The 27,137-nt window shown below is 38.1% G+C and overlaps 1 protein-coding gene and 1 pseudogene across 11 annotated transcripts in view; both read left to right on the top strand.

Annotated features, from left to right (window-relative positions):
- The window catches only part of GRIA4 (glutamate ionotropic receptor AMPA type subunit 4), a 680,457-nt gene that overhangs the window by 292,489 nt on the left and 360,831 nt on the right, over window positions 1–27,137 (top strand). The window lies entirely within an intron of this gene.
- Window positions 12,950–14,507, top strand: LOC104974161 (proteasomal ATPase-associated factor 1-like; annotated as a pseudogene).

Below are 27,137 nucleotides of genomic sequence, written 5' to 3'. Positions count from 1 at the left end.
CTTTCTAAGTTAATTTAAATGAAAAAGAGTTTCGCCATACCTCCATCCCAGCCCCAACACCATGAAGATCTACATTTTTTTTTTACACAGGAGATATACATAGTGTATTAAGGAGTTTAGTTAAGTTCAGTTCAGTCACTCAGCCGTGTCCAACTCTTTGAGACCCAATGGACTGCTGCACGCCAGGCCTCCCTGTCCATCACCAACTCCCTGAGCTTGCTCAAACTCATGTCCATTGAGTCAGTGATGCCATCCAGGCATTTCATCATCTGTCATCCCCGACTCTTTCCACCTTCAATCTTTCCCAGCATCAGGATCTTTTCAAATGAGTCAGTTCTTCCCATAAGTTGGCCAAAGTATTGGAGTTTCCGCTTGAGCATCAGTGCTTCCAATGAATATTCAGGACTGATTTCCTTTAGGATGGACTGGTTGGATATCCTTGCTGTCCAAGGGACCCTCAAGAGTCTTCTCCAACACTGCAGTTCAAAAGCATCAATTCTTTGGCACTCAGCTTTCTTCATAGTCCAACTCTCATATCCATACATGACTACTGGACAAACCATAGCTTTGACTAGATGGACCAGTGTTGGCAAAGCACTGTCTCTGCTTTTTAATATGCTGTCTAAGTTGGTAATTACTTTTCTTCAAAGGAGTAAGTATCTTTCAATTTCATGGCTGCAATCACCATCTGCAGTGATTTTGGAGCCCCCAAAAATAAAGCCTGTCACTGTTTCCACTCTTTCCCTATCTATTTATCATGAAGTGATGTCATGATCTTAATTTTCTGAATGTTGATTTTAAGCCAACTTTTTCACTCTCCTCTTTCACTTTCATCAAAAGGCTCTTTAGTTCTTCTTTGCTTTCTGTCATAAGTGTGGTGTCATGTGCATACATGAGACTACTGATATTTCTCCTGGCAATCTTGATTCCAGCTTGTGCTTCATCCAGACCAGTATTTCTCATGATGTACTCTGCATATAAGTTAAAAAAGTAGGGTGACAATGTACAGCCTTGACTTGATCCTTTCCTGATTTGGAACCAGTCTTTTGTTCCATGTCTAGTTCTAACTGTTGATTCTTGACCTGTATGCAGATTTCTCAAGAGGCAGATCAGGTAGGCTGGTATTCCCATCTTTAAGAATTTTCCAGTTTTTTTGTGATCCACACAGCCAAAGGCTTTGGCATGGTCAATAAAGCAGAAATAGATGTTTTTTTCTGGAACTTTCTTGCTTTTTCAATGATCCAAGAGATGTTGACAATTGGATCTCTGGTTCCTCTGCCTTTTCTAAATCTAGCTTGACATCTGAAAGTTCTAGTTTCATGTAATGTTGAAGCCTGGCTTGGAGAATTTTGAGCATTACTTTGCTATCATGTGAGATGAATCCAATTGTGCGGTAGTTTGAGCATTCTTTGGCATTGCCTTTCTTTTGGATTGGAATGAAAACACCTTTCCCAGTCCTGTGGCCACTGCAGAGTTTTCCAAATTTGCTGGCATATTGAGTGTAGCACTTTCACAGCATCATCTTTTAGGATTTGAAATAGCTCAACTGGAATTCCATCACCTCCACTAGCTTTGTTCATAGTGATGCTTCCTAAGGCCCACTTGATTTCACATTCCAGGATGTCTGGCTCTAGGTGAGTGATCACACCATAGTGGTTATCTGGATTATTAAGATTTATTTTTGTATAGTTCTATGTATTCTTGCCACCTCTTCTTACTATCTTCTGCTTCTGCTAGGTCCATACCATTTCTGTCCTTTATTTGCCCATCTTGGCATGAAATTTACCCTCGGTATCTCTAATTTTTTTGAAAAGATCTCTAGTCTTTCACATTCTATCATTTTCCCTATTTCTTTGCACTGATCACTGAAGAAGGCTTTCTTATCTCTCCTTTCTATTCTTTGGAATTATGCATTCAAATGGGTATATCTTTCCTTTTCTGCTTTGCCTTTCATGCCTCTTCTTTTCATAGCTATTTGTAAGGCCTCCTCAAACAACTATTTTACATTACTTTTTCTTGGGTATGGTCTTGATCACTGCCTCCTGTACAATGTCACAAACCTCTATCCATAGTTCTTCAGGCACTCTGTCTAACAGGTATAATCCCTTGAATCTATATGTCACTTCCATCGTATAATTGTAAGACATTTTATTTAGATCACACCTGAATGGCCTAGTGCTTTTTCCTATTTTATTCAGTTTATGTCTGGATTTGGCAATAAGGAGTTCATGATCTGAGCCACAGTCAGTTCCTTGTGTTGTTTTGCTGACTGTATAGAACTTCTCCATCTGTGGCTGCAAAGAATATAATCAATTTAATTTTAGTATTGACCATCAGGTGATGTCCATGTGTAGAGTTTTCTCTTGTGTTTTAGGAAGAGGGTGTTTTCTATGATGAGTGTGTTCTCTTGGCAAAACTCTATTAGCCTTTGCCCTGCTTCATTCTGTACTCCAAGGCCAAATTTACCTGTTACTCTAGGTGTTTCTTAACTTCCTATTAAGGAGTTAGCAGATTTTAAAAGACAATGGCTGTTTGCTGAGAATGATAGGCTTGAGAGTGAGTTGTATTCTTAGATATCAAGTGTATGTTGGTTATGTACTATGGTAGTCAGGGAAAAGCAAGTTGTTTTTTAAAATAACAAGGGAAAAAAAAACACACAAAGAAAGGAATTTTTTGTTTTCTTAAGAAATAACCTTCATGGTAGCACCTGAGCTGAAAATTATTTTTTTTTCTCTCATTAAAAACATGGAACAAAAAGATCCTTACTAGATCAAAAGGTCTGTTAAAGTCATAGAGCTCTCAGAATAAAGACAGAGCTACCCACTGGACCAGATGGTAGTAGAGCCAAGCCGTATACAGCCCTGAGAAGTATGTGATCAATAGTGTTTTCAGCCTCATGGCTATACAGAATCTAAGACATACCCTCAGAGAGGGTGGACCATTAAAGTAACATAACATTGAAAAGTAGATTCAAAGAGCATCCCAAGTTAGCTGAACTCAATACAGATTAACACAAAGTGCAACAGATCATAAAATACTTAAGATTTTTCACAGAGAAATAATCCTGTTCAGTGCTGCATTTCTGTGCAGAGATGTTTAAATTAAAAAAAAATAGAGTAACATTTTTAAAAGTAGCAATAATAGAATTTCATCAAAAGCAGCAAGAGTTAAGATACTGAAATCGCATGTACATTAGACAAATTAGAATGAATTAAAGAACTGAGAGACTTTACTCACTCACTCACACTCACTACAATGGCAGAGCTGAGTAGTTGCAATAGAAACCTTACAGCCTACAAAGCCTAAAATATATACTACCTGACCCTTTACAGAAGCTTGCTAATCCATGATTTAGAATCTTCACTGAAAATGGATTCAGTTCAGTTCATTTCAGTCACTCTATTGTGTCAGATTCTTTGCGACCCCATGGACTGCAGCACACCAGACTTCCCCATCCATCACCAGTTCCTGAAGCTTGCTCAAACCCATGTCCATCTAGTAAGTAATCCCATCCAACCATCTCATCCTCTGTCATCTCCTTCTCCTCCTGCCTTCAATCTTTCCCAGCATCAGAGTCTTTTCTAATGAGTCAGTTCTTCGCATCAGGTGCCCAAATTATTGGAGTTTCAACTTTAGCATCAGTCCTTCCAATGAATATTCAGGGCTAATTTCCTTTAGGATTGACTGTTTATATCTCCTTGCAGTCCAAGGGACTCTCAAGAGTCTTCTCCAACACCACAGTTCAAAAGCATCAATTCTTTGGCACTCAGCTTTCTTTATAGTCCAAATCTCACATCTATACATGACTACTGGAAAAGTCGTAGCTTCGACTAGACAGACTTTTGTCAACAAAGTAATGTGTCTGCTTTTTCATATGCTGTCTAGGTTGGTCATAGCTTTTCTTCTAAGGGGCAAGTGTCTTTTAATTTCAAGGCTGAAGTCACCAGCTGCAGTGATTTTGGAGACCCCCGGCAAATGAATTATCTCACTGTTTTCATTGTTTCCCCATTTATTTGTCATGATCTTAGTTTTTTGAGTGTTGAGTTTTAAGCCAACTTTTTCACTCTCCTTTTTCACTCTCGTCACCAGGCTCTTTAGATATTCTTTGTTTTCTGTGATAAGGATGGTGTCATTTGTGTATCTGAGGTTAATGCTATTTCTACAGGCAAACCTTATTCCAGCTTATGGTTCATCCAGCCCGGCATTTCTCATGATGTACTCTGCACATAAGTTAAATAAGCAGGGTGATACAGATTTGACATACTCCTTTTCCAATTTGGAACCAGTGCATTGTTCCATGTCCAATTCTAACTGTTGTTTCTTGAACTGCATACAGATTTCTCAGGAGGCAGCTCAGGTATTCCCATCTCTTTAAGACTTTGCTACAGTTTGTTGTGATCCACACAGTCAAAGGCTTTGGCATAGTCAATAAAGCAGACATAGATGTTTTTCTGGAACCCTCTTGTTTTTCCTATGATCCAATGGATGTTGACAATTTGATCTCTGGTTCCTCTGCCTTTTCTAAATCCAGCTTGACATCTGAAAGTTCTAGGTTCATGTAATGTTGAAGCATGGCTTGGAGGATTTTGTGCATTACTTTGCTATCATGTGAGATGAATCCAATTGTGTGGTAGTTTGAACATTCTTTGGTATTGACTTTCTTTTGGATTGGGATGAAAACTGACCTTTCCAGGTGTGGCCACTGCTGAGTTTTCCAAATTTGGTGGCATATTGAGTGCAGAACTTTCACAGCATCATCTTTTAGGATTTGAAATAGCTCAACTGGAATTCCATCCCTCCACTAGCTTTGTTCATAGTGATGCTTCCTAAGGCCCACTTGACTTCACATTCCAGGATGCCTGGCTCTAGGTGAGTGATCACACCATCGTGGTTATCTGAATTATTAAGATCTTTTTTGTATAGTTCTTCTGTGCATTCTTGTCACCTCTTCTTACTATCTTCTGCTTCTGTTAGATCCATATCATTTCTGTCCTTTATTTGCCCATCTTTGCATGAAATATTTCCTTCATATCTCTAATATTTTTGCAGATATCTCTACTCTTTTCCATTCTATTGTTTTTCTCTATTACTTTGCATTAATCGCTGAGGAAGTCTTTATTTGATTATGATTATAAAATTGATTATGTCAATAGAATCATTTGTGAAAAAGTTTGTTTCTTCTGTATACGTTTACATTACTAAATGAACCAAGTTTGCAGAATACAAAAATACATTTTAAAAATCATTCTTAAAAGTAACTAAGTATTTGACAAGCTGATTTAAGTATAAATGCTATTTTCTTGCTGCAAGTGTAAGTATGAGTCGTATGGAAATAACATTTAAGTATATTTATACCATGAATAGCAGTATTACACCTGATATAGTGCATTTCTGACCTAACAAAGTTTTAGTTTTCATATCTTTCACAGTAATAATGAACTATTCCTACCAATTACTAGTCTTTCTTTTTAAATAAAGATATTTTCTTTGTGTGTGTGTGTGTTCATTAATATTTATTATTTAGTGATTACTAGATACTGTTGTAAACACTCTTCAGGGTAGACTACAATCACAAGACAAACCTGATCAAAGACTCTGTGATATATCCAACTAGGGATTATTTTTTTGTTTGCTTTTATGTATGAGATGCCTTTGAAAAATATTTATCAAAGGCATCTAAGTGTGTAGAAGTTTTTATGTATATATGTGTACGTTAATAAAAAACATAAAATAATGTTACTTATCTCAAGTCATATGTAGGTTTTTTTGTTTGTTTTATGCTGCCTTATATAGTTTGTAAAGTAATATATATAGATTTGGAAATTAAACTTAAACCAATTGTAACATAGCACCAGTGCTTTTAATGGATTTACACATATTTCCAAACTCTTAATTGGGCATATATATATATATATATATATATATATATAAAACTTAGCTTTCTTTTATGACTTAGATACTAATTCAAATAAAAAGTAGATCAAAGGCAGAGGCACCATCATATATGTGCTGTGTTGCTACTGTAGCTTCTTTTGTTGTTATCTGCCTGCCATTTTCTATTTTGGTATTCTTTATTATTATTTGGCATAATAATAACATTATTTGGTATTCTTTATTATTTTTTCTTTGTTTAATTTTTATTTTATACTACAGCATAGTTGATTACCAAAGTTTTGTTGGTTTTAGGTGTACAGCAAAGTGATTCAGTTATACATATATATGTATCTATCCTTTTACAAATTATTTTCCCATTTAGGTTATTACAGAGTATTGAGCAGTGTTCCCTATGCTATAGAGTAGGTCCTGGTTGTAGATCTCTACCATAGCTTCTTAAATGGTTTCTCTGCTTTTGTCCTTATGCTTAACCTTGGTGAATTTAGAACAAAACATATGACTTGAGATAAGTACATTGTTCTAACTTCACCAGGGTTAGGCATAAGCTCAATGTGCTTTGGATGATTCATACATTTTTATAAACAAGAAGCATATGCTACAAAATGACAGTGGGAAAAAAATATGAACACTGAAAAAGGTTAATTATAAATATTAGAGGACTGTTGCTTTCTAGTGGTGTCTGAGGTCTTTCAAAAATTAGAATCTAATAATAATTGCAAACACTCATATAGGGCATACAATATTCAGGCATGATTCTAAAAACTATATGTAAACTCATTTCATAGTCATACCATTCTGAAGTGGCTGATATTATTTCTATTTGTAAAGATCATAAATCTGAGGCTTACAGAGGTTGAATAACTTGTCTAAGATAATACACCAAGTCAGTGGAAGATCCAGGCTTCAAATCTGGGTAGTTGGACTTCAAAATCTGTGCTCAGCATACTACACTATGCTACCAATGAACACCTCCACCTTTAATTTGAATCAGAGATAAGGAATTATCTGAAAGTCCAATGGTTAGGGCTTGGTACTTTCACTGCCAGGGCCCACGTTCCATCCCCAGTCAGGGAACTAAGATCCTGCAAGCCCAGTGGCAGGAAAAAAAAAAAAAGAATCGGAAATAGTCAAAGGAGTAAGCAGACTCTGAACAGTTCGTATATATCACTATGTCTCACTGGGAAATCCCAACAATTTCTGAATGGCTCAAAAAAGAACCAGTCACAGATCCAAATATTTCAGCTTTAGAAATTTATTTCAGCATGGACATCTGAGTGCTGCAGCTGCTGTGTATGGTCTTTTGTGTGGTCACAGGTGTTGGCTGTATTACTAGAGCACACAATGGAGAATGACAAGGCAAGCATAGTAGGGACTGCCAGCCCCAAGAGATAATGTGCCAAGTTTAGTACTGAAAGTCAAAGACATTCCTGTGCCAGTTTTCTTCTAAATGCATTTTTATTGAAGAAAAACAAAGCTGTCTTCTAAAAACATCATCTGTGGATGGATAAAGGATGGCACTGCCTTAAAAAGAGTAGCATTAGCAGGCTTTGAAAATTAAAATTTTATTTTAATTAAAATTGAATATAATAGACTAATGAAATCAGTTACATAAAGGAATAACCACTTGAATATCAAGTAAACAATAAGAATCTATATATTTCTATTTTAGGGAGCTGAACTGTTGCTTATGTTTTTCATGGCGAAAAAAATTAAAAAGTGAAAAATAAACCATAACCAGTGCTTAAAAAACAAACAAACAAACAAACAAAAACACCTGGAACTCTCTGTAAATAGAGGCTTCAATGACTCTATTAAGTGATGCTTTGGTCAAAGGGGACTAGAGCTTTCCTTATATGAATTGAGTCATCCAACTGACTTAAACAAATATCTGTGGATGATGGTTATTCATGTGTACTATTGCAAGATGAATATACACATAAACTATAGATCTTAATAGTAAAAAGAAAACAGAACACAAGTCACTGTAATAGAAATACATTAAGAAAGTAACATAATAAAATTACAAAGAAATGTTAGGATTCAAAGGAAGAAGACTCCCTTATCAGATTTGAGACTAAAATGATCCTAAGTAGGAAGTAGAATTTGAGTTAGTGCCTAAGAAGTTAAAGCATGTTTTCAACTAGAGAAAAAGGGAGGCATTCCAGGGAGGAGAGGAATTAAATGAATAAAGGGGAAGAGATTGGAAGATCAAATTTCAACATGAATGGAGATCTGTTCACATTTTCTGGGGCAAAGTTTCAGTAACCTAGAAATGGTTATGGTCTAGTAAAAGAACTGTGAACCAAAAGACAAGTACTAGGTCTTGTTCAAACTCCTCAGACCAATGGTTGGATATGTAACAGACATTTGGAATTTAGGTGAAGTTAAATGACTTGTAAGTGAAATGTTAAATGAAACAACTTGTGTAATAATATCCATGCAGATAACCATTATGTAATTAATGTAAGAGTGTGTGTGTGCTCAGTATTGTCAAACAAACTCTTTGAGACCCCATAGACTATAGCTAAGCTCCTCTATCCATGGAATTTTCCAGATAAGAATACTGGAGTGGGCTGCCATTTCCTACTCCAGGGGATCTTTCAGACCTAGGGATCAAACTGGCATCTCCCACATTAGAAAGCAGATTCTTTACCACTGCACCAGTGTAAACCATACAAGGCACATTAAGGCACATACAAGACTGTGCACAGGAACAAAGAACACAGATTAATTTGCCTAGACAGTCAGAGGAGACTTCAAAAAGGATAACATTTAAGCTAAGCAGATTTTAAAGAGTAACTAAGAGGTTTCCAGATGAAGTGAGTAAAGAATGGTATTTTTTAGAGACAACAGGATATACAGCAGCATGATATATTATACAAATGGTAACTTACTTAGTATGGTTCAATAAAAAAAGAAATAGGAGATGATTGGCAGGGAGAATGGGACGGACTGAGAATGTTTGGGACATATGAAAACAAACAAAGTTGTACTGTATATGCCTGCCTGAGAATATGGACTCTGTGCCCTAGGTAAGGGGGTGACAATAGTTAGAGTCTTGATATGATAAAAGTTTTTGCTTCAAAAATACGACAATCAATATGGAGAATGAAGTGAAAGTGGTAAGTTTCTGCAGACTAGAAAAAGCAACCATGAAAATTAGAACGTGACACATAAATAAGTAAAAACGAGCATAGGAAAACCTATATCCATAAATGCTAAAGCATAAAAGTAAAGTGCAGTCATTCAGTCATGTCCAACTCTTTGCCACCCCATGGACTGTAGCCTGCCAGGCATCTCCACCCATGGGATTTTCCAAGCAAGAATACTGGAGTGGGTTGCCATTTCCTTCTCCAGGGGATCTTCCCAACCCAGGGATCGAACCCAAGTTTCCTGCACTACAGGCAGACTCTTTACTGTCTGAGCCACCAGGGAAGCTCACATAAATGCTAAGAAGGTGTTATATTCATGAATCATCAGAGTAGGCTGGCTTTAGACAAAATTTATCATTTGGGGTTTGGATTCAGATGTTAAATTTTTTTAAGTTCCCACATTTTAACTTTTATGTTAGTTTTAAGTAACAAAAAGCAAAGTAATACTTTAACTCATGGGTTCTGACATGAATTTTATATTTCAACATATACTAAAGATGCTAGTAACATCAATATATACATTTTTCTTCATGTAATAATACATCAGTTATATTACTATTTGATGTATTTATATTACTATTTTGTGTAATAGTAATACACATATAGAATATGATACACATATAGAATATGGATGATAAACTGCTCTAGCTTGCTACAGCCTTATAATGTACACAGAATCCTGATGCAAGGAGAGTTTGACTGTGATGACCCAAATATTTACTATATTAAGTATTTGAGTGCATGACTTAGCAATACCCTCCAACATAACATAATTTTTTAAAATAAACCCAATCATTCAATCTTTCCCTATTTCTAAGCTGCCAATTAGTCCTAAGGAAAGACATAAAATGGTATTGCTTTGTACCATTACAAACTGATCTAGGCTCTCACTTCTGCTAAGTGATTTCTGCTTATCCCTACTTAAAATCTTGTTACTTTACCCAAAGTTCTTATTTAAAGTATTTTTATATTTTTTAAAGATATCAAGCTGGCTTTCTTTTTTCCCCTCCCTTAATTCTCTGGAAATCAAGTTGTTTTTATTGAGGCCATTTAACATGAGGTACCTCAGTATTTATCCACATTAGAATGATCTGAATACTCCTCCTATGTTCTTTCTGCCTTCAAGAAATAGTGTTCAAGGATATTTCTCCAAATGTTCAAGGGTAACTCTCCAAAAATTTTCTCCCATATTACCCTTTGGTCATCTACACAACCTCTTTGACCTTCAGTTTTCCTTCTTTGTCTATGCATATGACCAAAATTTCCCCAACTGTAAGCAAACTTTCAGCACTCTTTATAACCTTAACTCTCCTGAGCCAGTATGCTAAGTCCCTCATCATTACATTCATTGCAACAGAGTCTACAAAATCCTTCCTATATTTTCACACCTTAACACTTTGCAATTTGGGTTCTACTACCACCACTCTACCCTACAGATTTAACCTCTTCAAAAATTAACCTTCAGCTCTCCAAATCCAAAGCTGTTCCTGATATTTCATATGCTTAAATGCTTCTTATTCTGCATCTTCTTAAATTGCTTTTTAGTATCTGATATTATTTTGCACTAGTTTTTAAAACAGTACATTTCCATGATCATCTTCAGTACAGTCAGACCTCCATAGCCATAGCTTCCACATCTGAAAATTCAACAAACTGCAGATCAAAAATATTCAGAAAAAAATTCTATAAACTTCCCCAAATCAAAATTATTTACATAGTATTTATATTGTATTAGGTTTAATAAGTAATATCAAGATTATTTAAATAATATTGGAGGACGTACAGAGTTTCATGCAAATACTACATTTCGTATAAGGGACTTGAGCAACTGTGGATTTCTGAATCTGCAGCAGTCCTGAAACTGATACTCTGCAGATACTAAGGGACAACTGTGCTGTTTGTTCTCTGCTTTATGTTCCTCATCCTAAGCATTAATATTCTCCACATTCAGTCCTTACTGCTCAACTCTGGCTCTCTCAACATTCTCTCTGGAGCCAATGCCGCTTGTACCATTGCTTTTAATGGTAAAAGTGTTTTTAAATAATTTTTATCTGAATGATTCCTGAGTCTCTACCTCTATATGAGGTCACACTAAAGCTTCAGTCCCTTTTTTTTTTAAACAAATTCCTCTAAGAAGGTATAATTAACATTCTTAAGTAAACTAGGTATTGATTGATTTACACAGCTAATATTTAAGAAATAAGCACTGAAATGATTAGGATTAAAGGATCGTAATCCATACATTTTGTGTCAGAAAAAAGTATGTATAACCCATGGAATATATATATGTGCACGTATATATAGATAGACAGATATACATATTTGTGTGTAAAATTGATAACTCTAAGTAAATTTGTGTATATGGATTTGTCTGTATTATTTTTATACTTAAACTTTTCTGTAAACTGAAATTATTTCCAAATGTAAATTACAAAAATATGTGCAATGTAATTGAAATTGTACTGAGAGGTAATTTCATACTTTTGAAGAAATGTATCATAAAACAAGAAAATTAGATACAAATAAACTAATCTTTCAACTCAAGATGCTTAAAAAACAAAAAGACACACTGTATATATCTAAGTTAAACATGAGGAAAAAATTAAATAATGTGGTCAAGGGAAAAAATTAATATATGTGAGTAATATATATGAGAATCCCTGTTTTGGGAAGATTCCCCTGGAGTAGGAAATGGCAACTCACTCCAGTATTCTTGTCTGTAAAATTGCATGGACAAAGGAACCAGACAGGCTACAGTCTGTAAGGTCAGAAAAGAATTGGACAGACTTAGTGACAATCAACTAGAGAAGGCAATGGCACCCTACTCCAGTACTTCTGCCTGGAAAATCCCATGGACGGAGGAGCCTGGTAGGCTGCAATCCATGGAATCGCTGAGGGTCCGACACGACCAAGAGACTTCACTTTCACTTTTCACTTTCATGCATTGGAAAAGGAAATGGCAACCCACTCCAGTGTTCTTGCCTGGAGAATCCCAGGGACGGGAGAGCCTGGTGGGCTGTCGTCTATGGGGTCACACAGAGTCGGACACGACTGAAGTGATTTAGCAGCAGCAGCAGTGACAATCAACAGCAACAATAAAACTGCAGGAAATGTTCACCTACCAATTTATTGCTAAATAGGTCCTCATTCATTCCCTATGGAGATGAACCATTCTATTTAATATTCATATGTCTTTCCTTGCTGCTGCTACTGCTGCTAAGTCGCTTCAGTTGTGTCCGACTCTGTGCGACCCCATAGACAGCAGCCCACCAGGCTTCCCGTCCCTGGGATTCTCCAGGCAAGAACACTGGAGTGGGTTGCCATTTCCTTCTCCAATGCATGAAAGTGAAAAGTGAAAGTGAAGTCTCTCAGTCGTGTCCGCCTCTAGCGACCCCATGGACTGCAGCCTACCAGGCTCCTCCGTCCATGGGATTTTCTAGGCAAAAGTACTGGAGTGAGGTGCCATTGCCTTCTCCGATGTCTTTCTTTACATCTGTTAAAATAAGTCCTTACTCCTTTTAGTGCATAATCGTTGAGGAAAATCTTTACCATTGCTTTAATGGTGACCTAAATAACACGTTAATCAAATATCATCTTTTTTTTTATGATTTCAAACACCATCAGGATGAAGTGTTCATAGTTCATGGAAATATGAAAAAATACCTGGAAAAGTTCACTTTCTAGAATCCAGTTTACATATTAGAATGGCAGCCATGCATCCCAGTAACTTTTATATGAATAATTAAACTATAATAATAGTCTCAAAAAAGAGTTACTTCTTCCAACCGCTCACTTGAAAGTAACAGGAGTGTACTGTAACAGGAATGCAAATAAACAGGAATGTAAGTAACAGGAATGTAAATAAAATCTTTAAATAACTAAGTACAAAGGAGGATGTTTAAGACACCAATCAAGGAAAACATTATTAAAAGTGTCGTCAATGTTAGAGTACAGAGATCAGCGCATATATAAGTTATCAAAATGTGACAAATATCCACATTTATATTCAATAGCTCACATTTATGGCCTTTGCTTCATTGGTGGTGTTTCCTGGTCCCAAAGTCAAGAATACAAAGAGGTCTCAGTGAGGGAAAAGGATCAAGAGCTGAAAAATCACCAGGCCAGGCAGGAGGATGCTCTTTTGGTTCGTGTTTTCACTTCATAGTTATTATGTTTCAAGAATGGGTCAGATACTGAAGAGAGCGGAAGGGGCGGGCTGGTGGAGGCGGGTCAAGATGGCGGCACCTGTGCGGATTCAGAGCCTGGGCCCAGGCTCTCAGGAAGGACAAAGGGGAGGCCTAGCTGAGCTGTCACCCCCCAGGGAAACCAACTTTGTATGGCAGCCTAACTTGTCAAGGAATTGGCCTTGATGGCATCCCAGAGGTTACAGCTTCTGAAGGATTTATTGTGAATGAAATACATAAGAAAAGGATTCATGTTTCATGTCCAAAGGAAAATGTATCTTCAAAGATTCTGGCACCATATACTACTTTTTCCAGAATTCATACAAAGAGTAAAACATGCCTGGACATTTCCAGCAGAGGAGGCCTTGGTGTGTTCTCTAGCACTGATGGGAGCATGAAGATCTGGCAGGCCTCCAATGGAAAGCTCAGAAGAGTATTGGAAGGACATGTGTTTGATGTGAATTGTTGCAGGTTTTTCCCATCAGGCCTTGTGGTTCTGAGTTGGGGAATGGATGCCCTGGTGAAGATATGGTCAACTGAAGATGCTAGGTGTGTGGTGACCTTCAAAGGTCACAAAGGTGAATGAGAGGTTGGAACAGAGTCAAAAATGCTGCTGTTGGCCCAAGAATATAAGAAACTTCAGTGCTTGGAACTGCAGAGCAGGAAGCCGCTGTTTCTCTTTATTGGCTCAAATGCCTTCAACTGCTGTACTTTTCTTTCTGAATTCTTGCTATTGGCTGGGACACAGGATGGAAACATTTATCAGCTGGATGTAAGGAGTCCAAGGACTGCAGTACAAGTCATCCACAGATCAGGAGCACCAGTTATGTCCCTGCTGAGTTTCAGAAACGGATTCATTGCTAGCCAAGGTGATGGAAGCTGTTTCATTGTCCAGCAAGACTTAAACTATATGACTGAGATCACTGGGGCTGACTGTGACCCTGTGTACAAGGTAGCCACATGGGAGAAGCAGATCTACACATGTTGTTGAGATGGTCTTGTGCGATGCAGTCAGCTCTCAGACCTCTGACCCCTTGGGAAGAGGAATCCCAGTCAATGAAAAATGATTGACTCTGATCAACAGTGAGCAGGAACAGCATCAGGGACCATGGAAGGATCATGAGTGACCTTTGTTGTATTGGGTACCCTTTGGAAACAATAGAAAGTCAGCTGCTTTGGCCCATGTGGAGCTGTCATTCCATGACAAGACCCACTTTGAACTGAGTAACAAGCTCACAACAGTGCTCTGTTGTATTTGTCCCAATTTCTCCCTTAAACTCAGCCTGGCAACATAGGGCAAGTAAATGGATGCTTATAGTGTGATTCCACACCAGTTGTGTTCAGTGTTTACAAGGACTGGAGGACTAAAACCTGTTCTCAAGGAAATAAAGAGAATATGGAGGAGTCTGAATTTGAGAAACTTTGTTAAATATTCTTGCTCTAGCAAAAAGTCAGTCATGGTGATGGGATTCCTTTCTCAGTGACTTCCTATCAGCCTGGCTATAGGGAAGGGCTACTTGACAGTAGCAGTATCCCATGTGCAACCTGGGAAAGATTCTTATACAGGAAGGGTAGTAACCACCATCCCAGTTTTCCTCAGATTAAGGGGTTTTTTTGCTCATGGGACTTTCTGTCCTGGGCAAATAAATATGATTGGTCAGCCTTTATACAGGTGATGAAGTTGAATCATATCATTGTAAAAGTGACAGCTGTCAAACTGTGGTTCTTATAATAGCTGTATCAGATCACCCAAGAACTTGTTAGAAATTCTAGGAACTGCCTCCCCTTTTCAGATTTAAATCAGAAATCCTATGAATGAGGCCCACAATCAGTATTTTAATGATTTCCAGGTGATTCTAATTCCTGCTAAAATATGAGAGACAAAAAGAGATGGTGAAGGGCAATTTAGTCATAGATGGAACTCAGTGCTCATGGATGAGGCTGAAGAGGTTGACAGGGTCTAAACAGTGAAGGGGCTTACATTCCAGGTAAGGAGTTTGAGTTTCACTTGGTTGGCATTGGGGAACCGCAGAACACTTTTTTAAGCAAGGGTACTACATGGTCACTTCTTTTTTTTCCCTTAAACATAAAAATGGAATCATAATTATATATATCCCATGGTTTATTTTCACTTAGTGTCTCTGAGTTATCTCCATCTCAATACAGTTGGACTTTCCTCATTCTTTTTAGTAAAAAGTGTAGATTAAAAAAAAAAAAAAGAAAGAATGGGTCAGATACTGATTCATTCCACAGATATTGATTCATGAGTCTAAGCCAGACTGAACTGGATTGAGTCTTATTAGTTTTTATTCCAAATTTCTGTTAAAGGGAATTATTGGTGAAGATTTGGTAAGGAGTTCCCCTTGAACTAAGGATAGTGGTCTCCTCATGTTTCCTAAAGTTTCCCTGATGTTTTTAAAAGCCTTTTAGCTTCTATTACTGAATGTTATTTTATTATAAATTCAGGGATTCCATCTTACAGATTATATGTTCAGAAAAGGAGACCATTAATGCCTTGTGGAAATCCCTAAATATATATTTTTTGCAAAGATGCACACACCTTTTAAAAATTACCTTCTTGTTTTACCAAGTGAATGCAAATAAAATCTTTAAATAACTAAGTAGAAGGGAGGATGTTTTAGACACGAATCAAGGAAAACATTAAAAGTCCCATCAATGTTACAGAGTACAGAGCTCATACTCTATTTCTATGATCATAGTAAGTCATCCAAATAAGACAAATATCCACATTTATATTCAATAGCTAACATTTATGGACTTTGCATTTTAAATGGATAGCAGTTACTTGAAAACAATGGAATCTCTATTTTCAATGGGGCATTGATTGACACAAGGAGTTGCCTAAAAGAATAAATGCATTAGGATAATGGAGTTACAGAGCACTGATTAGTTCTCAAAAAGATAAATGTATCAAACCTACCCTACTGTCTGCTTACAGCAGTTTCATCATGTGTAGCCTTCCCTCACACTTTCAAAGCCTTCAGTGTGTTGGATTCCAACAAGGACATAGCTTTGGATCTCCAGTTCTTCTCCTATATTTGATCATCCATACTCCTGTTCTTTTTTTCTTCCACCATTCAGAGACTTTTTTTTAAATCAAAGATACTTCATTTTATATTGGTGATTATCTCATACTTCATGTGAAATAAAACTTAAAGCTTCTATATAAATTAGAACCTACAGAAAAGAAGCACTGTTTACTCATTGGTACTCTCAATTTATTGTTACTCAGTCACTGAGTTGTGCCCAACTCTTTGCAACTCCATGGACTACAGAACTCCAGGCTTCCCTGTCCATCACCATCTCCCAAGGTTTATTCAAACTCATGTCCATCAAGTCGGTGATGCCAGCCTACCATCCCATCCTCTGTTGTCCCCTTCTCCTCCTGCCCCCCAATCCCTCCCAGTATCAGGATCTTTTCCAATGAGTTAGCTCTTCGCATCAGGTGGCCAAAGTATTGGAGCTGCAGCTTCAGCATCAATCTTTCCAATGAATATTCAGGGTTGATTTCCTTTAGGACTGACTGGCTTGATCTCCTTGCAGTCCAAGGGACTCTCAGGAGTCTTCTCCAGCACCACAGTTTGAAAGCATCAATTCTTTGGCACTCAGCTTTTTTTATCATCCAACTCTCACATCCATAAGTGACTACTGGAAAAACCATATCTTTGACTATAAGGACCTTTACAGGAAAAGTAATGTCTCTGCAATAAGTAGTCCATGAACTGAGCCACAGTCAGCTCCTGGTCTTGTTTCTGCTGACTGTATAGAGCTACTCCATCTTCAGCTAAAAAAGAATATAACCAGTCTGATTTTAGTATTGACCACATGGTGATGTCCATGTGTAGAGTTGTCTCTTGTGTTGTTGGAAGAAGGGGATACTATGACCAGTACATTCCCTTGGCAAAAGTCTGGTAGTCTTTCTCCTCATTCATTTTGTACTCCAAGGTCAAACTTGTCTGATACTATAGGTATATGTTGAGTTCCTACTACTGCATTCTGGGTCTCTATAAAGAAAATGGCATCTTTTTTTGGTGTTAGTTCTAGAAGATCTTGTAGGTTTTCATAGGACCATTCAACTGTAGCTTCTTCGGCATTAGTGGTTGGGGTATAGACTAGGATTACTGTGATGTTGAATGTTTTGCCTTGGAAACAAACCAGAATTATTCTATAATTTTTGAGACTGCCCACTAGTACTGCACTTTGGACTGTTTATTGACTATAAGGGCTGCTACACTTATTCTAAGGGATTCCTGCCAACAGTATTAGATATAATGGTCATCTGAAATTAAATTTTCCCATCCCTGTCTATTTTTGTTCACTGATTCCTGAACTGTTGATGTTCGCTCTTGCCATATCCTGTTTGATCACATCCAATTTAACTTGATTTATGGACCTAACATTCCAGGTTCCTATGTAATACTGTTCTTTACAACAATATGCACTTTTCTTGGAAGAAAAGCAACGACAAACCTTGACAGCATATTAAAAAGCAGAGACATGACCTTGCCTACAAAGATCCAAAGCTATGATTTTTATAGTAGTCATGTACAGATGTGAGAGCTGGACAGTAAAAAAGGCTGAACACTGAAGAACCGATGCCTTTGAACTGTGGTGCTGGAGAAGACTCTTGAGGGTCTCTTGGACAGCAAAGAAATCAAACCAGTCAATCGTAAAGGAAACAACACTGAATATTCACTGGAAGTACTGATGTTGAAGCTGAAGCTCCAATACTCTGACTACCTGTTGTGAAGAGCTGATTCATTGGAAAAGACCTTCATGCTGAGAAAGATTGAAGGCAGGAGGAGAAAGGGAAAACAGAGGATGAGACGGTTGAATGGCATCACTGACTCAGTGGATATGAGTTTGAGCAAGCTCTGGGAGATGGTGAAGGACAGGGAAGCCTGGTGTGCTGCAGCCCATAGGTCTCAAATATTTGGACATGCCTGACCAATGGAACTACAACAACTGCCTTCTAAAATGCTGTCTAGGTTTTTCATAGCTTTCATTTCCAAGGAGCAATTGTCTTTTAATTTCATGGCTTCAGTCATCATCCACAGTGATTTTCAGCCCAAGAAAATAAAGTTTCTATTTCCACTGTTTCCTCATTTATTTGACAAAAGTGATTGTACTGGATGCCATGATCTTAGGTTTTTGAAAGCTAAATTTTAAGCCAGCCTGTTATCTCTTCTCTTTTACCTTTATCAAGAGGCTCTTTAATTCCTTTTCACTTTCTGCCATCTGGGTTGTGTCATCTGTGAAACATTGTTGCTGAACCATGAAAGACACTGGGATTCTTGGCCTCCAGAGGAGAAGAATTCAATCCAGGGCCAGAAATGAGGCTTGATCTCTCAGAGCTTTTGTGTAATAGCGTTTTATTAAAGTATAAAAGGGATAGAGAAAGCTTCTGATATAGTTATCAGAAGGGGGCAGAAAGAGTACCCCATTGCTAGTGTTAGCAATGGAGTTATATATCTTTTAATTAGTTATTACAATGAATCCAAAGAATGCCTGGAAGTTGTAAAAATATTACCAGACCCACTCCCACAATTTACATTCCAAGATACCAGGATTACTCATAAGGTTTTCAGGAAGAAGAAACTGTCCTCAAGCAGGATACATTGTTGTTGTAGAATCCCTAGTACAGAGTTTAGACTGAGTTGTGTAATTGACTAAGACTAAGGAGTCGGACATGACTGAGCAACTGAACTGAACTGAACTGAACTGAAGGAATGTAGACCAAAAAAAAAAAAAAGTTTGTTCTTTCCTCCTTGAGAATTCCTGACCCCTCTCTCCTTGGGGACACCCGGACTTCTTATCAACCTGCCTAGGAACTGACTCTCATCTGCATATCTGAAGTTATTGATATTTCTCCTGGCAATCTTGATCTCAGTTTGAGATTCATCTACCTTGACATTTTGCATAATGTATTATGCATATAAGTTAAATAAGAAGGGTGACAATATACCACCTTGACATACTGCTTTCCTAATTTGGAACCAATCCATTGTTCCATGTCCAATTCTAACTGTTGCTTCTTAACCTGCATACAGGTTTCTCAGGAGGCAGAAAAGGTGGCCTCATTTCCCATCTTTTAAAAAATTTTCCACAGTTTGTTGTGATGCACATAGTCAAAGGCTTTCCCATAGTCAATGAAGCAGAAGTAATTTTTTTTCTCAAATTATCTTGCTTTTTTTATGATCCAGTTGATGTTGGTAACTTGATCTCTGGTTCCTTTGCTCTCTCTAAATCCAGCTTGTACATCTGGAAGTCTTGGTTCAAGTACTGTTGAATCCTAGCTTGGAGAATTTTGAGCATTACCTTGCTAGCATGCGAAAGGAGTGAAATTGTTTGAACATTCTTTAGCATTGCCTTTCTTTAGGATTGGAATGAAAACTGACTTTTTCCAGTCCTGTGGCCACTGCTGAGTTTTCTAAATTTGTTGGCATATTGAGTGCAGCACTTTAACAGAATCATCTTTTAGGATTTGAAATATCTCAACTAGAATTCCATTATCTCCACTAGCTTTGTCCATAGGGTTGCTTCCTAAGGTCCACTTGATTTCACACTCCAGGATGTCTAGCTCTAGGTTAGTGATCACAACATTGTGTTATGCTAGTCTTTAAGATCTTTCTTGTATAGCTCTTCTGTGTATTTTTACCACTTCTTACTATCTCTGCTTCTGTTCGGCCCCTGCCATTTCTGTCCTTTACTCTGCCAATCCTTTCATGAAATGTTCCCTTGGTATGTTTAATTTACTTAAAGAAATCTCTAGTCTTTCCCATTCTGTTATTTTCCTCTATTCCTTTGCATTGCTCACTTAGGAGGGCTTCCTTATCTTTCCTTGTTAGTCTTTGGAACTCTACATTCAGATGGGTATATCTTTTCTTTTCTCCTTTGCCTTTTTCTTCTCTTCTATTCTCAGCTATTTGTAAGGCCGACTCAGACAGCCATTTTTCCTTTTTTGCATTTCTTTTTCTTGTGGGTGGTTTTGATCACTGCCTCCTGTACAAACCTCCATCTATGGTTCTTCAGGTATTCTATCAGATCTAATCCCTTGAATATATTTATTACTTCCACTGTATAATTGTGAGGTATTTGATTTAGGTCATACCTGAATGGCCTAGTGGTTTTCCCTACTTTTTTTTCATTTTAAGTCTGAATTTTGCAATAAGGAGATCATCATATTCTGAGCCACAGTCAGCTTACAGTGTTGTTTTTGCTGATTCTCCATCTTTGGCTGCAAAGAATATAATCAGTCTGATTTCAGTTTTGACCATCTGGTGGCATCCATGTGTAGAGTCATTTCTTGTGTAGTTAGAAGAGGGTTTTTGCTATGACCAGTGGACTCTTTTGGCAAAACTCTGTTAGTCTTTGCTCTGCTTCATGTTTTACTCTTAGGTTTACTTGCCTATTACTCTAGATATCTCTTGCCTTCCTACTTTTGCATTCCCCTCCCCGTGATGAAAAGTACATCTTTTTTCGTGTGTGTGTGTGTGTGTGTGTGTGTGTGTGTGTGTGTGTGTGTTAGTTCTAGAAGGACTTGTAGGTCTTCACAGAACCATTCAACTTCAGCTTCTTCGGCATTAGTGGTTGGGACATAGATTTGGATTACTTTGATGTTGGATGGTGTGCCTTGAAAACAAACTGACATCATGCTGTCATTTTTCAGACTGCACCCAAGGACTGTATTTTGGACTCTTTTGTTGGCTTTGAGGGCAGCTTAATTTCTTCTAAAGGATTCTAGACCAAAGTAGTAGATGAAATATAGTTTCATCTGAATTATATTTGCCCCTTCCCATCCATTTCATTTTACTGATTCCTAAAATGTCGATGTTCACTCTTGCCATCTCCTGCTTGACCACTTCCAATTTACCTTGATTCGTGGACCTACCATTCTAGATTCCTTTGCAGTATTTTTCCTTACAGCATCAGACTCTATTTTCACCACCAGACACACCAACTACTAGGTATCATTTCAGCTTTCACTTAGCCTCTTCATTTCTTCTGAAGCTATTTCTCTGCTCTTCTCCAGTAGCATATTGGTACCTACTGAACTGTGAGTTTATCTTTCAGTGTCATACCTTTTTGTTTTTTTCATACTGTTTATGTGGTTCTCAAGACAAGTATGCTGAATCCCTTCTCCTGTGAACCATGTTTTGTCAGAATGCTCCATCATGACCAGTCCATCTTGGTTGGTCCTGCACAGCATGGCTCATAGTTTCATTGAGCTATCCATGTGGTCAGTTTGATTAGTTATCTGTGGTTGTGGTTTTCATTCTGTCTGCACTCTGATGCATGAAGATAAGAGACTTGTGAAATCTTCCTGATATGAAGGACTGGCTGTGGAGAAAACTGGGTCTTGCTCTGGCCGTACTCAGTAAACCTTTAATCCAATTTTATGCTGATGTGTGGGTCTGTATTCCTTCCCTGTAGTTTGCTTTGAGCTCAAACTATTGTAGGGTTAATGACAACCTCCTCCAAAAGGATTTAAGACAGCATATCATGATTCCCAGTGTCGCAGGAAGGGGGACCCCTTTCAGGGCCTGAAAGCGGGCTCTTGTCTAACCCTCAGTAATGGATTGTTCGAGGAGACACATGTGCTGACAAAGCAAGAGATTATTGGAAAGGTGGGCAGAGAACAGTAAGGTAAGGGAATCCAGGATAAATGCTCTACCACATGGCTCACTTTTATGGTGATGGGATTCGTTTCTGTGTTGTCTTTGGCCAATCATTCTGCATTCTGACTCAGAGTCTTTCCTGGTGGCACACACATTGCTTATCCACAATGGATGCTAGTGAGAAGGATTCTTGGAAGTGGTTGGACAATTGATGTCTCCTTTTGACCTTTCCTGAACTCTTCCAGTTGGTGGTGGTTTATTAGTTTTGTGTTCCTTACCAGGACCTCTTATCATAAAACAATGCAAAATGTTACAATGGTGCCTGCCTGGCCAGGGCGAGTGGTTTCAGTCAGCATGCTTCCACTAACACCAGAACTGCTATAGTCAGTGTCCCTGGCCCTGCAACAGGCCACTGTTGACCCACACCTCCACCAGGACACTCCAGAACACTCACAGGCAAGTCTAGCTCAGTCTCTGGTGGGGTCACTGCTCCTTTCTCCTGGGCCCTGGTGCACACAAGGTTTTGTTTATGCCCTCCAAGAACTTCCCAGTCCTGTGGAAGTTCTGTAATTAAAACCCACTGGCCTTCAAAGTCAAATTCCTTGGGGGTTCTCAGTCCCTTTGCTGGATCCCCAGGTTGGAGAATTTGTTGTGGGCACTAGAACTTTCACAACAGTATAGAACTTCTTTGTTGCAATTGTTGTCCTGTTTGTGGGTCGCCTGCTTGGTGACTCTATAGTGGGGCTAATGGTGACCTCCTCCAAGAGGACTTATGCCACACACTGAGACTCTCAGGACTGTTGCTGCCAGATCCTTGTCCCTGTGGCAGGACACTGCTGACCTTTGCCTCTGCAGGAGACCCTCAAACACTCACAGGCAGGTCTGGCTCAGTCTTTGTGAGGATCACTGTTCCTTTCCTTGGTTCTACTGCACACAAGATTTTGTTTGTTCCCTCCAAGCATCTCTGGCAGTATAAGATTTGATTTTAAATGTGATTGCACCCCTCCTACCATGTTGTTGTGTCTTTCCCTTTACCCTTAGACAGGGAGTATAATTTCTGGTGGGATCCAACACTCTCCCATTGATGGTTGTTCAGCAGCTAGTTGCAATTTTGGTGCAATCACAGGAGAAGATTAGCAAAAGTCCATCTACTCTGCCATCTTGAGTGTTCACTCTTTCTATTTATAGGTAGGATCAATTCAACTCAGAGTTCTTTTAGAAACCACTTATAATCTCCCATCACCTAGGCAATAATCCTGGAATATTCACCTAGGCAATAATGGAATGCAACTTCCATTCACTTTTTTTAAGGTTGAATACTTTTTATTATATTATATGAATTTCTTTTCTGGGGAACTCTCTTTAACCTTTATTTTTAATACACATGCATTTTAAAGTGTATATTGCTCATTTGTATGACTATGGCATGATCACTCACTGAGAGTCAGACATCCTGCAATGCAAAGTCAAGTGGGCCTTAGGAAGCATCACTATGAACAAAGCTAGTAGAGGTGATGGAATTCCAGTTGAGCTATTTCAAATCCTGAAAGATGATGCTGTGAAAGTGCTGCACTCAATATGCCAGAAAATTTGGAAAACTCAGCAATGGCCACAGGACTGGAAAATGTCAGTTTTCATTCCAATCCCAAAGAAGGGCAATGCCAAAGATTGTTCAAACTACAGCACAATTGCACATATCTCACACACTAGCAAAGTGATGCTTAAAATTCTCCAAGTCAGACTTCGACAGTATGTGAACTGAGAACTTACTGATGTTCAAGATGAATTTCAAAAAGGCAGAGGAACCAAAGATCAGATTGTCAATATCTGGTGGATCATATACAAGGCAAGAGAAATGCAGAAAAACATCTGTCTAACTGATTATGCCAAAATCTTTGATTGTGCAGATTACAACAAACTGTGGTAAATTCTTCAAGATGGGACTATCAGATCACCTCCTCTGTCTCCTGAGAAATATGTATGCAGGTCAAGAATCAACAGAACTGGACATGGAACAAAAGACTGATTCTAAATTGGGAAAGGAACATGTCAAGGCTGTATATTGTCACCCTGCTTATTTAACTTTTATGCAGAGTACATCATGCGAAATTCCAGGCTGAATGTAACACAAACTAGAATAAAGATTGCCAGGAGAAATATCAAGAACTTCAGATATGCAGATGTCCAGAGAAGGCACTTGTGACCCACTCCAGTACCCTTGCCTGGAGAATCTCAGGGACAGAGGAGCCTGGTGGGCTGCCGTCTATGGGGTCGCACAGAGTCAGACACAACTGACGTGACTTAGAAGCTGCAGCAGAATGCAGATGTCACCACCCTTATGGCAGAAAGTGAAGAGGAACTAAAGAGCCTCTTGATGAAAGTGAAAGAGAAAAGTGAAAAAGCTGGCTTAAAACTCAACATTCAAAAAACAAAGATCGTGGCATCTGGTCCCATCACTTCATGGCAAATAGATGGGGAAACAATGAAAACAGTGACAGACTTTATTTTGGGGGGCTCCAAAATCACTGCAGATGGTGACTGCATCCATGAAATGAAAATATGCTTCCTCCTTGGAAGAAAAGCTGACAACCTAGACAGCATATTAGAAAGCCAAGACATTACTTTACAGACAAAGATCCATCTAGTCAAAGCTATGGTTTTCCCAGTAGTCATGTATGGATATGAGAGTAGGACTATAAAGAAAGCTGAGGGCCAAATAACTGATGCTTTTGAACTCATGTTGGAGAAGACTCTTGAGAGTTCCTTGGATGGCAAGGATAACAAACCAGTCAATCCTAAAGGAAATCAGTCCTGAATATTCATTGGAAGTACTGATGCTGAAGCTGAAACCCCAATACTTTGGCCACTTGATGCAAAGAGCCAACTCACTGGAAAAGACCCTTATTCTGGGAAAGATTGAAGGCAGGAGGAGAAGGGGAAGACAGAGGATGAGATGGTTGAATGGCATCACTGACTCTATGGGCATGAGTTTGAGCAAGCTCCAGGAATTGGTGATGGACAGGGAAGCCTGGTGTGCTGCAGTCCATGAGGTTGTAAAGAGTCAGACACAACTAAACGGCTGCACTGAACTAAGCCAGGAAGAAATAGAAAATATGAACAGACTGATTATAAATATTAACTGAATTTGTAATTTTTTTTTTTGTGGGAAATTTAGTCTTTTTAATTTGGAGAAAGTATAAAGATCTTGAAGGAACAAACTTTTGGACTTTAGGTAAGGAAAGACAAATAAGTTCTCGAGATCAGTAAGGATGAAGATGAAGCTGAATGTCAGATGTTGCTCTGAATCTAGGTCAGTATGGCTGAAAGAACATCAAGACTTAGGAGGGGCCCTTCTTTCGAGCCATGGAATTTAAATCGATATGGAGAGATCATCTCTGACTAATACATAAAAACTCTCAAAAATCAAAAGTTTAGGACCAGGTGGTTCCACAGGCAAATTCTAACAAACACTTAGAGAAGAGTTAACACATATTCTTTTGAACCTATTCAAAAAAAAAAAAAAAATGCAGAGGATGGAACAATTTTGAATTCATCCAATGAAGTCAACATCACCCTGATAACAAAACCAGATCCAGATACTATAAAGGAAGAAAATTACAGCCAATATCCCAGATAAACATAGATTCAAAAACCATTAATAAAATACCAGCAATCTGTGTCCAAAAAGACATTAAAAGATCATATACCATGATCAAGTGAGATTTAATCCCAGGTAGGCAAGGATTTCTCATTATCTGCAAACCAATCAGTGTGATACACCACATTACCAAATTGAAGAATAAAAAACATTTCAATACATGCAGAAAAAACTTTTGATAAAATTCAGAAATAATTTGTGACTCTCCAGAAATAACTTTCTTTCTGAAATAACTCTCCAGAAAGTGGGAACAGAGGGAACATATGACATACCCACAGCTAACATCATACTCAATGGTGAAAAGATGAAAGCATTTCCTCTGAGATCAGGAAAAAGACAAGGATGTCCATTCTCTCCACTTTTATTCAACATAGTTTTGGAAGTCCTAGCCACAGCAATTAGAAAAGTAAAAGAAATAAAAGTAATCAAAACTGGGGAAATAGAAATAAACCTGTCACTATTTGCAAATGACATGATATTATTATACATATGAAAGTGTTAGTCACTCAGTCGTGTACAACTCTGAAACCCCATGGACTGTAGGCAACCAGGCTCTTCTGTCCATGTAATTCTCCAGGAAAGAATACTGGAGTGGGTAGTCATTCCCTTTTCCAGGGGATCTTCTCAACCCTGGGATCAAACCTGGGTCTCCTGCATTGCAGGCAGATTTTTTTTTACCACCTGAGCCACCAGGGAAGCCTGATACTATACATAGAAAATCCTAAAGATGTTTACTTTTGAAGTTTCAGTGAACCCAAGAGTAAATTATACACAATAACCTAGAAAAAAATAGTTGGAAAAAGAATGTCTTCCTACCTCCCAAAAGAGAAGCATTTATTTCTACACTGCAGATTTATTTTGCAATCAGCAAAAGGAATTAAGCTTTTTGAGTAATGTTTGCTTAAAGATTCAGAGGAGAGGGTAGACTTTTGTTAATTGTAAAATAAACAGATCTGAAGCAGAAGCAGGAGATGATGCCTAAGAAAAACTCAATATGTTTTCTAAAGCATAAAGATAAGCTTGCAAACTATTCCCCTCACTGAATTTAGCACGACTTATAATCAGGTCACACATAGTGTATCTGTCCTGGGACTAAGTTCTCTATCAGTTGTAGTATCAATAACCCTTGACCTATGCAGTTTAGACCTTTTCCCACCAGGAAACTTATCTGGCTTTTGCCTCATTCCCTCAGGATATTTCCAGATAATTACTAATTAATCTCACAAATTCATCAGCATTAACTTTTTAATGAATGATTCTGAGTAAACATGCATTCTACCAAGATATGTGTTTGATGTTAACATAGTTTCTTAGAAACAAATTCTCACAACCCAAAGTTTTCATACTAAGATATTTTGAAGTTTTGAGACTCTTTAAGCATATGCTTTTGTTTTAGTGATAATAACCACAGAAGGGTTATTGAATATCCTTTATAACTAAGGGGTGTGTGATTTCAGTTTTTCTATAAATGTGTGAATTTTTACTCTCTATCTTTCCAAACCAGAGATCAATGCCAGGTCTCCTACATTGCAGGTGCATTCTTTACCATCTGAGCCACCAGGGAAGCCTAAGAATACTGTAGTGGGTAGCCTATCCCTTCTCTGGGGGA

The sequence above is a fragment of the Bos taurus genome, chromosome 15, assembly GCF_002263795.3.
Source record: "Bos taurus isolate L1 Dominette 01449 registration number 42190680 breed Hereford chromosome 15, ARS-UCD2.0, whole genome shotgun sequence".
NCBI classification, from domain to species: Eukaryota; Metazoa; Chordata; class Mammalia; order Artiodactyla; family Bovidae; genus Bos; species Bos taurus.
This window is presented reverse-complemented; position numbering and strand designations above follow the sequence as displayed.